This window comes from Sceloporus occidentalis, unplaced genomic scaffold (genome assembly GCF_023333645.1).
Source record: "Sceloporus occidentalis isolate IW3139 unplaced genomic scaffold, rSceOcc1.0.p SCAF_37, whole genome shotgun sequence".
In the NCBI taxonomy this organism is placed as follows: Eukaryota; Metazoa; Chordata; class Lepidosauria; order Squamata; family Phrynosomatidae; genus Sceloporus; species Sceloporus occidentalis.
Window position 1 is genome coordinate 2,253,092 of NW_028317017.1, and position 14,060 is coordinate 2,267,151.

Genomic DNA, 14,060 nt, shown 5'->3' on the forward strand with positions numbered 1-14,060 from the left:
GCTCTGAGCTGAGGACAGGTTGATCTTAGACACCCAGCCTGTTACGGAACAGGCCCATTTCAGGCAGATTTTTGTAAATCCTAATTATCTGTAAATAAATGTATTGGAATAGAAGCTTGCGGGAACGTGCAGGGTTGCACACATGTTGCAGGAGCGGGCAGAAATTCAGCAGGAGTGGAATTAAGAAAACAGCCCTGAGCAGGGCTCTAATCCCAACCTCCTAAAATGCTTCCACTCACCCTATCCTTTTTACAGGGGACATCCTAATTTGCATGACAAAATAGCCAGGGCACATAGGATTGAACAAATCCCATAAAGTATTTCTTAGCACTCAAAACAGTGGGACACTTCTTTCCTTTAACCAAGTGTAGCACTGTATGAGGGGCTTTGAGAGGTAAAACTGTATAAAGCCAGGCAATTGTCTATTTGTACTTAAGTGTCCATGAGGGCTGATGCATGTAGGTGAAATACTGAGTGCACAAAATAAGATAAACCCTGGCAAATAGGACTCTGCTCCCATGTAGCCAGACACTTCAAAGTTACTGGGGTTAAATACATGATTAGGAAAAACAAGTGTTTTACTTTTGAATTCATCATCACTAATGTACTCCAGTCAGGGAATTAGCAACCTTACAGGAAAGTGGAGATTTTAATCTCCGCATGTGAAATAAGTGTATGGTGCATGAACAGTTTATTACATCACTGACTAATATAAAACAAACAAGAACACAACAAGCATTTATGGCATTTAAGATAACTATTTTCTCATATGCAGCTTTATACACTACATTCTGAATACAAATTTGTGATCACAGACTGCAAGGTGCTTTAAGCTGATGCTTCAGAACAAACGTTGCAAAGAAACAAAAGCAAAACAACCCCCCCCCCAAAAAAACCACACGTACATATTGAAGGGCTGCCCCCTGCCAAAGAATCAGTCCATCGCATGACCATGCGCGCTTATCTTCCCAACCCAAGAGGAAAACGGGGGAAAAAAAAAAAAAAAAAAAAAAGGTGCTACAAATTCCCACCCACTACCCTGACACAGAATCAAAATGGAACTTCGGCAGCCTCAAATCCACCATGGCTCATTCCTCATCGGAAGAGTTCTGGTCTAGTGTGTACACCATGAAGAGGACTTCAGGACGTGCAGGAACACATGGGTGCCCAGGGCGTACAACCTCGAATCCCAGAAAGCTGAAAGTCTTGAGAAGAGGGCCTAAGTAAAAAGGAGGATGAGAGTAGGTGAACTACTGCTTTCATAGCTAAAAATGGGAATAACTGGTGAAACATTCAAAATATCAGAACAAGCACATGCATAAAACATATACAGATCTATTAGGATCTATTATTCCCATTGTTCCAATATTTTGCATTATATTCCTTGTACAGAGAGGTAAATGTTGAAAAATACAAACTGACCCGTTAATCAGGATTTGGAGTGTCCCCGCCCCTCCTCTAATGCCAGGCTACATATTTCTTACACTGTATAGCTTCATTCTTGCTTGGGTACCACAGAAATGCTTAAATACATAAATTACTAAAAATGGTCACTCTCAAGGACTTGTTCAAATCGAATTTTTCTGATGCAAAATTTTAACCTATTAGTCTAGTCACTACGGGCCTGATTTTTAGAGCGTGGAGGTTGATCCCTCCGAGTTCTGGTAAAACTATTCATAAATCTGGAGTCAAGGTGCTCGTGAGATATATCCAGTAATAATCCGGCTCATCTTCTAGCTATCTTTAGTAACTGTGCAGTTGCTTAAGACACCTTTGCCCAGGTCATGGCACTGAGGTAAATGCCAGATTAGCAGGGTCTGAATTTTATACACAGTAGTCGTAAGAATTATAAAGAACTACGGACATCTGCAGACATGCAAGCATTCCGTGAATGCACAAAAGAAAGTCTAGTGCAGAGATCCCATAACTGCATATTTTAAAAAGGTATCAATCTTGGATATTCATTTACTGTTCCTTATAGAAATTGCCTAAATAAAATGTTCATAGGATGTATAGTAAGCGTAGGAACAGGGCCATCTTTACAAAGAAAAACTGCTGTGGAAACAGAAGCAGCTGCCCATTGGGCCCCTTAACTACCATAGCCTGGGTATGATAACTTGGCACCGAGAGGCATGCAGCCTGCAAAATGTTGGAAGGACCAATATAATGACTACATATAGTAAGTGTACCGTGCACAGCCTATATTACACAACTGTCAAAATATCACTTAAGCATGGGGTAGAACTTAAGTATCTACATAAAATGAAAACTAATTGATGCCTCCTTTAAATAATAAAAAATTATGTGGACATATACATACCTCTATCTTCTCTGCTCTTCCTAAAGCAGATAAAGACATAGCTCACTTTCATTTTCTCCTCTGCATATTCCAGTAAGGCCAACAACCTGTAGAGAACAAATACAAAATCAACTAGATGCCACAAAAACAATCACTCTATCAAAGAGCCAAATGGGGAAGTACGCAGGAGTTATTTTCACGTCATTGCATGTTTACGCCACTGTACGGCATCACTTATGCTGTGTATTCCAGTTCTTACTCCATTCCAAAACATAACTGTAGAGGAAAACACTCTGCAGACTTAGAATATATAGTCAATATTTCAGTTCAAGATACACATATTCTGCATGCAACATTATAAAGGGTTTTCTATGGTGTACAGCACTAGCCAAGTGAGACATCAAGGCGAGTTTCTCCTCACAGAGGAGGTCAAGTGACCACTATTAAGTTGTACAGTGAAGCTTCCATTCTATTGCAATTCACACTACAGATAGGGGCTAGTTCTTGATTCACACTGATTTAGTTACATACCCTTCTTTGCTACCATCAGCTAGAATGCCTTCTGGTATTTCCACAAAAAGGCTCTGATTTGATAACATGGTCTTCCATGAAGACTCTTTCACCTCGGTGACCTTGTACTGGAATTGGACGAGGTGTGGCTTCCCATCATTCACTGGGAAATCTTGAGAAACCGTGAGCTTCTCGTCCTACAAGGAGAAACAGAAACCAGCATTAATTTCCACATTTTAGAGGTAGGTGCATCTTGCCACACCTAATCAGAAGGATCCGACTCACCTAATTAAATCCCATTTGCTTGGTAGAAGTTTACCACAGTTAGGCTTTCTAGGTGCTGGCAGAGTGCAAAGTTACCCTTCCAAATTTAGACCTAAAAGCTGAGCCTTAAGTAATGCACATACTTACAACTCAACACGCAGAGCTAATTTTAAAGCAAAGTTACAAAACAAATTAAAAAGATAATTATAGAGGGAATTCAATTATTAAATAATTTTCTGAACATTCTGAACTCCGACACTGGGGTAAAAGCAACTTGTGCTACATATTTGTAATTGAAGGTCCTGTTAGTGAATTAGAAACATAGAATTTGACAATTCAGGCCAATCCAGTCTGCCTAAGATTTGAGTCTTCAGATCATGAAAAATAATCAGCCTTTGGTTTTGTCTTAAACTCAGGTCAACCTTATAAAAATGATACAGCCATAAACGTACAGTTTAATTGTGCACATAAACAGTCTAACCAAAGCAGGTGAAATACTCTACAGTTAAGGCGACACATTCTAGGTTGGGAATGTAGCTTGCTTTCAGAGATAAATAAATCTTCCTGTCCCATCTAACCTCCTCTATAAAACATCTCAGATTTTGTTGAAAGAAAATGTCATTCCTGAGACTTTTCCACGTTAATGTTAAGTGTGTAGATGCACGCTGTGTGCATTCACTTTCCAGAAATCATCTCTGGTATAACGAGCATAATCTACCTACCTTTCAAGGGAAAAAAGGGGGGAGTGTATTATACCCAAGAACTTACAGACAGCTTCTGGACCAAAAGGCAAGAGCTGTCTGAGCATAAAGAATTTTAAAAAAATGCAGATTTACTGAAATCTCATTTCCATTTATTTTACTTGAGTCTACGATAAACAATATTTCAACATGATGGCAGTTCCATTTTTACCCAAACTCATTTGAACACTTTGTCGAGGCAATGCTCCCTGACGACTGAAGATGTTTGGCTCCCAGGCTACAAATGTGTAATAATAATAATAATAATAATAATGTATTTTATTTACATTTACACACACTTTTGAACATTGCAGTCAGGCCACATTCATTTTAAGGCACTCCTACCATTTATGTGATTTATAAATTGGCAACAAGGAGTTTGTAATATCACTTCCGCCACATTTACTAAAGCTTTCCCATTAACTATTTACTCATATGCCTGCTGTGCCACAAAAATAGTATATTACACCAAGGAGACAGCACTTGTTGCTGTATGCAATGTCTCAGTAATGTTAATATTGTGGGGGCTTTACGTGGCCTACACAGACTTTCTGGATTGAGTCTTCATTATTTGATAACTAGCTAAGGTAATCTGTTTTGGCGGGACCCCGTGGACAACCATAGAGATCCGTAAATATTACAGCCCACCCAATGAAAATGTAAGGTAGCCCCGTGATATTATGAAAGTTTTCTGGAAATGCATTATTTTCCCAATATATTGTAGCTCTCTTCTGTCTACGCCTTACACCGATGCAAGCAATAGTGTCATCTAAGCTGTGCAAATGTTGAACACAAGAATGTTAGAATTCTACTTCCTGCAAATTGTTGAAATTGATGGTTATATAGCAACTTATGCAGAAGGGCAGCAAAGACAACTAAAACATCCTGAGAGCAGAATATCATGATAACGCCAGGAACGCCCCTAGGATCTCTGTTATAAAACCTATGGGCTGTGTTAAGACATTGCTTACGCAGCTCATTTGGGAGGAATGTGAAAGACACACACAGAGGCGGCTCATTCCTTTAAGAATTTAAATCTAAGTTAAAGAACCTAAAAACTGTTTAAAAATGTTGAATATGTCCTAATTTAACAACCCCCCATGCATGTACAAACTACAGTGAAGAAATTAAACTCATCATATAAAAAGGAAATCACTCTTTTTATCAGATATGGGTTAATATAAAGAATTATCTGCTTTCCACACGTGTGAAAAGAAAGGAGTCTAATGTCAGATATGTATGTTTAAATGATTAAGTGGTAAAAAGTGGAGCAAACAAGCAGGGATTATATTGGTTGCCATGGCGATTATGCACTCTTTCTACACAAACCTGCTATGATCATCATCGCCATGGTGGAACATATGGGGAAACAAGAGAACCATACTTACATTATATAGAGTTTGCTGGCATCTTACTTTTTAGGCCGTTTTATTATTACTTCTTTAAGAAATGAGGATATATATGGCAATAAACTATTGCCAGCTTGTTTTGAGGAAACAACTGGGTTAAGCAATCACGCGTTATCCTAAAAATAAAACTACTTTTTACAGTCCAGTACTTGGGATTTAAAGGATCATCTCTCACTGTCAAGCTGATCAAAATCTGATCAGTCTCCTTAGTCATATCCCTGATGTGGCCCCTCACATATCATCCCTCACCAGAGAAATGCCTTCCTAGTTTAGCACAGAACCCAGACGCCGCTGTCATATTGTCATGCTATACTGCATGCAACCCCAAACAGGGACAAAAAAAGGTTGTCTAGAACAAGATCAAATGGACCTCCACGTATCCACTGTCCTCTTGGTGATGAATCACCCTACTTAGAGCAAACGTTTTGTGGATGAATGATTGTCTTACTCAGCAGAATGAAAACTGAGGTGGGGTCTTGCTGGGTTCAATTCTAGAGAACATTACTATACTTGAAATAAGAGTTTGGAAGAACTGGGGGGGGGAACTTTGGTACTGCATGCTTATTTAAAGGGGTGCTGATCTAGAATGGTAATATACGTTTTTGGTTAAGAACAGTTAATAAATATCTAATACAATTTCCTTTATTCAGTGGCATAAGCATCAACTACTAATTAGCAGCCTCCACCATAAGTGGACTGAATATATGCCCACATAAGACACTAATAAAGTAATTCTGATAATTTCCTGTTAAAGAATGAAATAAATGCGGGTATGTATGGAAAAGCAAAACAAACAACTTAAGTACTAGTGTGTGTCACTGCATATGTTAGAGAACAAAGTCAACTAAACAGAGTGTATGATCTTACCTTATAGATCACAGCTGGGAGTACAGGATCCCTGCTGTCCCCTCGCCCACCGGGGATCTTCGACAGTGGGTGAGGGGCATCAGGAGCACCACAGAGGCCCTGGAATGAGGTGCCTGCAGCAGTGAAGCTGGGAACAGTTACTCAAAGGCAAGATACTACTGCAAAAAAAAAAATACACAAAAAGAAAGCGGTTAGGGGACGTTGGCCTGAATATTACAACTACGTATGTTTGTGTTTAATTGTTTACAGGAACACAGCTCTGATTACTATAATGACGTACATTTTAAATCCATTTCTGTGAGTGGCTGCTGCTCAACTCACAAATATGTTCACTGAACCGAATTGATTTCAACGGGCACTCAAATCACACACATGATAGATGAGCTGGAAATAAATGCATTGATTTGCATGCAGTTAATGTATGAACATCCAAGCAAAATGAACTCCCATATGGGTATGAGAGACTAGATCACCCCTTTAAGGATGTTGTTTTCAAGCAGAAAATTCAGGCGGTGCACGTTTGCAAACCGTATAATTTTCTAATCAATCCACCAAAACTAGAGTTGCAAATATATCCACCATTATTATTATGGTTTTATATATCACCATCATACTCTGCAGAGCGGTACAATGAGTAAACAAGACATAAAAAGTAGCATATAACAATTTGATTTACAGAATCAAGGGGTAAGGAGGGTCCCTGCTCAAAAGAGCTTACAATCTAGGACACATCTGATCTGTGTATGTAGCCAACCACCACCTATGGTGGTATCCTGCCATATAAGGAATGTATACGTTCACAGAGGGAGATCAATTGCTTGATATAGTTTATACATAACCAACAACGCAAGGAAGCACTTTGTAGGTGCTGGTCGGCAACATGTCAAACATTAGATGTGATGAAAATATTGAAGAAACAAGTAGAAAAATGTAAGGGAATTAAACCAAAACCTACAGGCACTACATCACTTAACTAAATGTAGGTAGTTAAGTAAAAATCCCACAGGTAGATGCAAAATGTAGAGCCAGTAGTGGATTTATATATGCGTTTAAATTCCCCATAAAATGAACATAGAATAACGGTAATCATTGCGCACCAGTTGCACCGGTGGAATCTTGCAACCCATGAGCATTGGGAAATTCCCACTGACTGACGGCGTTAAGTCATTAAAAGATGTGGCAGGGTTATTTGTCAGGGCATTCGTGGACTTCTGTTTCCAATCTTCCGTGCATGAGAGGAGCTCATATTTAAGGGACGGGAAGGGTTCTTCATCTCCTAAGAGAACAGTTGTGCAAACCTTTTAATACAAGTTATTAACCTCAAAGACAAACATTGTCAAAAATCAATGGTTTGTATATCGTCCTTTTCTTTTTAATGAGAATACATAGGCAGTATCAAAGCACTATGCAACAATAAACAATCAAAGCTCTTCATAGCAGTTCCCTTACTTGTATCTCCTCACTCATCTCTAAATATACTCGTAGCCGGTCTTTCCACTCATCCAATGATCTGAGTCTGTTCTCTCCTGTGATTGCTAGTTCTCATGCGCACTTACAAGACTTTTTGAGGGCTGCCTATATTCTCTGGAATGCCCCAACTATCTGTCTTTCCCCCCCTTTTTGAATGACGTTTACAACCTTACGCCTTAACACCCTTCCTCCCATATTGCTTTAGCTCACCTTTCCTAGTCCCTCTCCTGCAATACTTCATGACTAGTTTGGCTGGTCCATCCCTAACAGCAGCACTTTTACCTCTTGTAAAATACACAATATTATTCCCTCTATATTGTAAGCTAATTTGAACAGGGCCCTCCGCTCCTGTTTGTGTATCTCATCTTGTTATATACTTTTTGTTATGGCCTGTCTACACCTTGTACAGCGCTGCAGAATCTGATGGCCCTACATAAACCAAATAATTTGATGTATATGGCCACTTTTCATTCATAGGTGTGGTTTGCCTCTAAGCTTTTATGATTTACACACGAGGCTCCTCAACCCACTGTTTAATCCATATTTAATAAATGCCTCCCACAACACATCACCCCTAGGTTACGCTGACCAGCAACTTTCTATTCATCCTGTTATGATCGACACAGATGTTTTCACTTAACCTTGATGCACTCAAACAGTTGAGCTGTGAAGGCCTTAAAGCTTCCAAGACAAATGTTTTAATTGAGGAAAACGGCGAGTGACCTGAAATAACCATAATTTGATATAACAGAACACTTGAAAAGCATTCAGCCATTCACAACCATATAATTAGTGATGCTTTGGGTCAAAAAAAGGGTGACACAGAGATAATAAATATTTGTAAACATTTGTAAGCTGGAGAGAGATTTTTTTTCTCCTCCTAAATGTTACAATATGCACAATGTAATGAGGGTTATGTATCAAACAGGGTCTGGAGAAGTTGAAAAATTGGGGTTATTACAATTTTAACAAATATAACTTCATGGTTTGCCATTGTAAGAAACCCACTTAGACAACCACAGCAAAACAACTTTTATTGATATATATACACACACCGTATTGGCTCGGATATAGGCCGCCCCCATATATAGGCCGCACCCTAAAAGTTTGGTGCTTTTTTAAAGTTTTTTTCTTTAAAAAAGCACCAAAAAACATGCTGCCACTCTGTCTCATCCCACCCGAGATATGCTGCCACTGTCCCCCCCCCCCCCCGAGATATGCTGCCACTGTGTCCCCCCCCGACTTACCAGAGGAGACATCCCGGGTGTCTTGCGGGGCCGGCGGGGGACATCTACGCAATACACGTATACAACTTCCAGTGCTGGCACATCCGCTGAGTGCCGGCACCGGAAGTTGTATACGCATATTGCATAGATGTCCCCCGCCGGCCCCGCAAGACACCCAGGAGTCTGCTCTGGTAAGTCTTGGGGGCAGAGGTAAAACGCATCGTGCGGACGGTCACCGGCTGCGGCGATGCGCGTAAACAACCTCCGCAGCCGGTGACCGTCCGCACGATGCGCTTAGACAACCCCCCGTGCCGGCCCCCCCCCCGTGGGAAGTGCTGGCAGGGGAGGCTGTCTCGGCGTATCGGGGAGTAGGATGCAGGTCCCCTGTACCGCTGCGGGGGATCTGTATCCTAACCCTGCTGACTGCCCAGCAGTCGGGCGCTAGACCCCGAATATAGGCTGCACCCCCACTTTAAAGACTTAAATTGGGGGGGAAAAGTGCGGCCTATATTCGAGCCAATACGGTATATATATTTATCTTAATTAGGATCAAAGCATAATCTGTATGTAAATTATTTTTAGTAAAACTGCTCATGCAGGAAAGATGGCACTTGTGTACATAATTTCCCTGGGGGTCAGGATGGGAACTGTGCCCAATGCACACATAACATGCCAACAGTTTGCACAAATATGTTTGGAAGCAAGTCCTTAAACAAAAAAAGTTAGGTTAAACTTAAATTAAAAAATAATAATTTTAGAAATGATAAACTGAGCATATCTTTCTTTTTCTCATTAAGCAATGGACATTGTTTAACTGTTTGATGAAATATAATCTTTCACTTTCAACAGAGTTGGAATGAGCTAGTTCAGTGGACCAGCTTGCATTTTGTTCACATGAGGTCTGGGTACCCTCCGGTATAAACCCCTGTAAAGCAGCCCATTTTTCTTGAGAACGCAGAGCACTAGAATACTTCACATCTTAGTGTTTGGTGTCGACAAGTGAAGAAATATCAAATGAGCTCCATTAACGGTTTCAACTCTAGGTCCTCCACTGGACCACTGGTGGAAGCGCCATCTACTGCAGTAAAAGTTAGGCTAAAGGAACGAGGCAGCACGATATGGGGAAGGAGTAGGTAGTAAATAGTAGGACTGGGGGAGATCAAGGATAACAGTGAACAATGCTGTAAGTGAATTTCTACATATGTTATAATGAACAGCATTTCAATGAGTAGCATGGTCATCCTGTTACTATTTATAAAGGTATTTAAATTACATAGCCGATAGATGGCCACTTCTCACTCAAAACCAGCAGATCCTGATCATGTCTGACGTAATGAGAACCACTGAACTCACAACCCTACTCATATAACAGTCCTGATTGTCTCAAATACCGTATTTTTCGCTCTATAAGACGCACCTGCTGATAAGACGCACCTAGATTTTAGAGGAGAAAAAAAAGGAAAAAATATTTTGAGCTAAAAAATGGGCTATAAAAAAAGGACATCATCCTCCCGTCATGCCTGCACAGAAAAAAGCTGGTCAGACATGATGGGAAGTGTAGTTGGACTACAAGCGCCGTACTGCGCATGCGCCGGCGCCATACGTGACACGGCGCTTGCGTCAAATCCCCCCGTCCTCTCCATCCAGTCCGCCCTTAGCCGTCGCAACGGACCAGAGAAGAGGAGAGGCGGCGACAGAGGCGGCGGTCTCCAGATGAAGACCTCCCCTGGACGGCGAAGCGAGACAGAGACTGTCCGGGACACTTTTGGTGAGTACCGTATTGGCTCGGATATAGGCCGCCCCCGTATATAGGCCGCACCCTAAAAGTTTGGTGCTTTTTTAAAGAAAAAGTTTTTTTCTTTAAAAAAGCACCAAAAAACATACTGCCACTCTGCCCCCCCCGCCCCCCGAGATATGCTGCCACTGTCCTCCCTCCCCGAGATACGCTGCCACTGTCCTCCCTCCCCGAGATACGCTGCCACTGTCCCCCTCTGCCCCCCCCTCCCCAACTTACCGGAGCAGACTCCCGGGTGTCTTGCGGGGCCGGCGGGGGACATCTACGCAATACAACTTCCGGTGCGGCACATCCGGCACCGGAAGTTGTATTGCGTAGACGTCCCCCGCCGACCCCGCAAGACACCCGGGAGTCTGCTCCGGTAAGTCCGCGGGGGGTGCAGAGGTAAAACGCATCCGCACGATGCGCTTAGACAACCTCCCGTGCCGGCACCCCCCCCCGTGGGAAGTGCTGGCAGGGGAGGCTGTCTGAGCGTATCGGGGAGTAGGATGCAGGTCCCCTGCACCGCTGCGGGGGATCTGTATCCTAACCCCGCTGCCTGCCCGGCGCCCGGGACTGCATGTCCCGGGCGTCGGGCGCTAGACCCCGAATATAGGCCGCACCCCCACTTTAAAGTCTTAAAGTGGGGGAAAAAAGTGCGGCCTATATTCGAGCCAATACGGTATATCGTTGCCCCCCCCCCTCCCTGCCTGCATCTTCGCTCCATAAGACGCGGCTGATTTTTCATCCTACTTTGGGAGGAAAAAAACTGCGTCTTATGGAGCGAAAAATACGGTAATTGTTACAGGACTCTCCTAATCAACTGCAACAGGGTTCGTGTACAGACGTGCAAAGCAGCACAGCTAAATATGATTGTTCTATGTATTGTATTATCAACAGAGCGATTCCTAGGCAAAATTTGAACAAGGGTCACATAATCATAGCAACAAATCAGCAATATATTTACCCAATCGGTTCCCAAGAAATGTTTTAACCTTATGTGCCAGTCACTTATTTATAATATAAATCAGTAAAGTAGCAGCAGAAGAAACATGATCGGAAATGGAGACTTGCGTTTCCAGAACACAGGTTACTAGGCAGTCCCCCATGTTTAGTGTGCACACTTCTTGGAGGTACATATAGTAAATATATAGTAATAGTACATATAGTAAATCACCTTACTATAGTGAATTATTTGCACTCAATGCATCCCAGGTACCACAGATACACTTTGGAAAACTTATAGCCGTCTGACAGTCTATGTAGAGAAGTAGTACATAGCATATGAATTAATCCCGTTAAGAAAGCCGACTGGAATAACACGCGTGGTCATTACAATTAGAAAAGTTGGCATAACGATATTTAGATTTCGTTCCCATCCCTGTTTCACCTTACGCTACCTTTTCTTGGAACCTAACCTGATATAAGAGCGAAGACTGCCTGTACTGGAAAAACAGGCCAAGGTGAAAGTGATCTGAGAATATTAAATGTCAGGTGCTTGACCTAGAACTCTGCCTAACGTACCCCAACTACTGACAGTGATATGACCCAGGATTGCTGTCTAGGAGTAACACTCTATACAAGTGTCTCCAAGTGGGTGCAAAAGAAGACAAAACATTAATATGGGGCATACATTATATATATATATACACATACAGGTTCATCATATATGGAAAAACATTTTCATTTTAACACATATACATATTATATATAGCCCAATTAAAACCTAAAAAAAAAGAAAAAAAAAAAAAGAAAACCACAAACCAATGTTTACTTGGAAATACGTCTTAATGAACCTTGTAGGATGATAATTATGGTTTTCTTTATATAGAGTCCAAAGCACCTAGTTCCTATCTGAACAATTACTATACGTGCCCATCATGCGCATGGAAACATCAATTTAAGTGGACCCCACCGGCAATATTATATACACATTGGCATATTTGAAGAACGAACATCTCCACGTATTATTATGCTAATCCATCATAAAACATAGGAATACTATTAAACTCTCTTTTCCCACTTGTAATAGATTATAGTACATTAAAATAACAAAGATGAAGACATAAACATTATATTTTGCACGGTTTACTTAAGGTTATATACAAGAAGGTCCTGCCAAAACACAACACACATTCATACCTCCCAGAGGATCATATTGCATATCTGAACCTTTGCCAAAACGTCTGTCCCTAATGCTTCCTTGTCCTCCTCTGAGGTCTGTCAGGGTTTGTTTGTGTTATGACTCCCATGTTCTACAACCTCCCACCCAAATAGCATAACTGCCCCCCAAAAGCACTGTGGCAGCCATCAAAAGAGCCTGACGCGTATGTGACAGGGAGGTCACGGCCAGGTTCAGACAGGCCCCTCTTATTTACTACGAACGGGCCTCCCCGATGGCAGATCGAACTGAAAACACCGAAGGCGGAGGTGTGCAGGGTTTGGGCACAGGGGGTGGAGGTTGTTATGACTTTCATCCAGGAAACCTATGGAAAATGCAACTGTATACAGATGCATTCCCTATAGGATTACTCGGTCATGATGCATACGTGCACCCCTATACATCCAAGGCCTATATAAAGCAGCTATGCGCACCTGTCCTGCGGGTCTATCATTCTCCCCGCACCGTGTCTTGTTCTCTAGGTCAGTCTCGGGATCTAGATTGGACTCTCGCTTGTTTTCGCTTCTCTCGCCAATGCTCGGGGCCCAGTATGGACCAATTAGTCTGTACCCGGTATGTGCGAGTATTCTGTGCTTTACTCCCCACACAGATAAACTGCATCCGGACCCTTCACCGTCCCCTGGTGCTTAGCGGCCGCCCACTGCTGTGCTGTCTCTGAACGCAGTGCACTCCAACTCTCTCCCCGGGAACTGAGCTCGCTCCGCCCCCACCGCGCTCTAGAACCTTCCCTAAGCTCCACCTTGTGTTAGTGCGTCAGGGCTTCCCTAACATTTCACTGGTTGTTGTAAGAGTTAGCGCTGTGGAATTGCCTTGTGGCTGGATATCCACGCCTCGCTCTGGTTGGACGCTTCCGCCTTGTTGTTGTTGTTGTGCGTTCCAAATGACAGGCCACGCCTCTTCAGCGATATAAACAGACTGACGGGCGAAGCAAGTTTTGTTCTCTGCCCTTCGTGTGGTGTAGTGTGACTACCGGTCAGTGCCAAGTATGCGTGTACTCTTAGTAATGTGTTCAGCACATTTCACCTTGAGCATTCACGTAAAGAATGTTATCAATAAACGATAGATAATAATAGCTGGAGAGAACGAATTGATTTATTTACTTTGTCCTTGTGCATCCAATTATATTTTATAGGTCTAAAATATCAAAACACCCCGAAAAAATAAGCCCATTGATTGGCTTGGTGACAAAAACCATCATACCAAGGAGGGTAGCAGCTGTAGTTTTTTTTCCAGGTGTTTTTTCTTATTTTTTTGTACTTTAATATGCATTGTACTTTAGAACAGCTGTCTGGGACCATAAGCTGTCCTGTTAAACTGGG

At 42.0% G+C, this 14,060-nt stretch overlaps 1 pseudogene; it reads right to left on the reverse strand.

Moving 5' to 3' along the window:
- Positions 1 to 1,088: 1,088 nt before the first annotated feature.
- On the reverse strand, positions 1,089 to 13,174 carry LOC149297713 (ornithine decarboxylase antizyme 2-like; annotated as a pseudogene).
- Between the last annotated feature and the right edge of the window lie 886 nt (positions 13,175 to 14,060).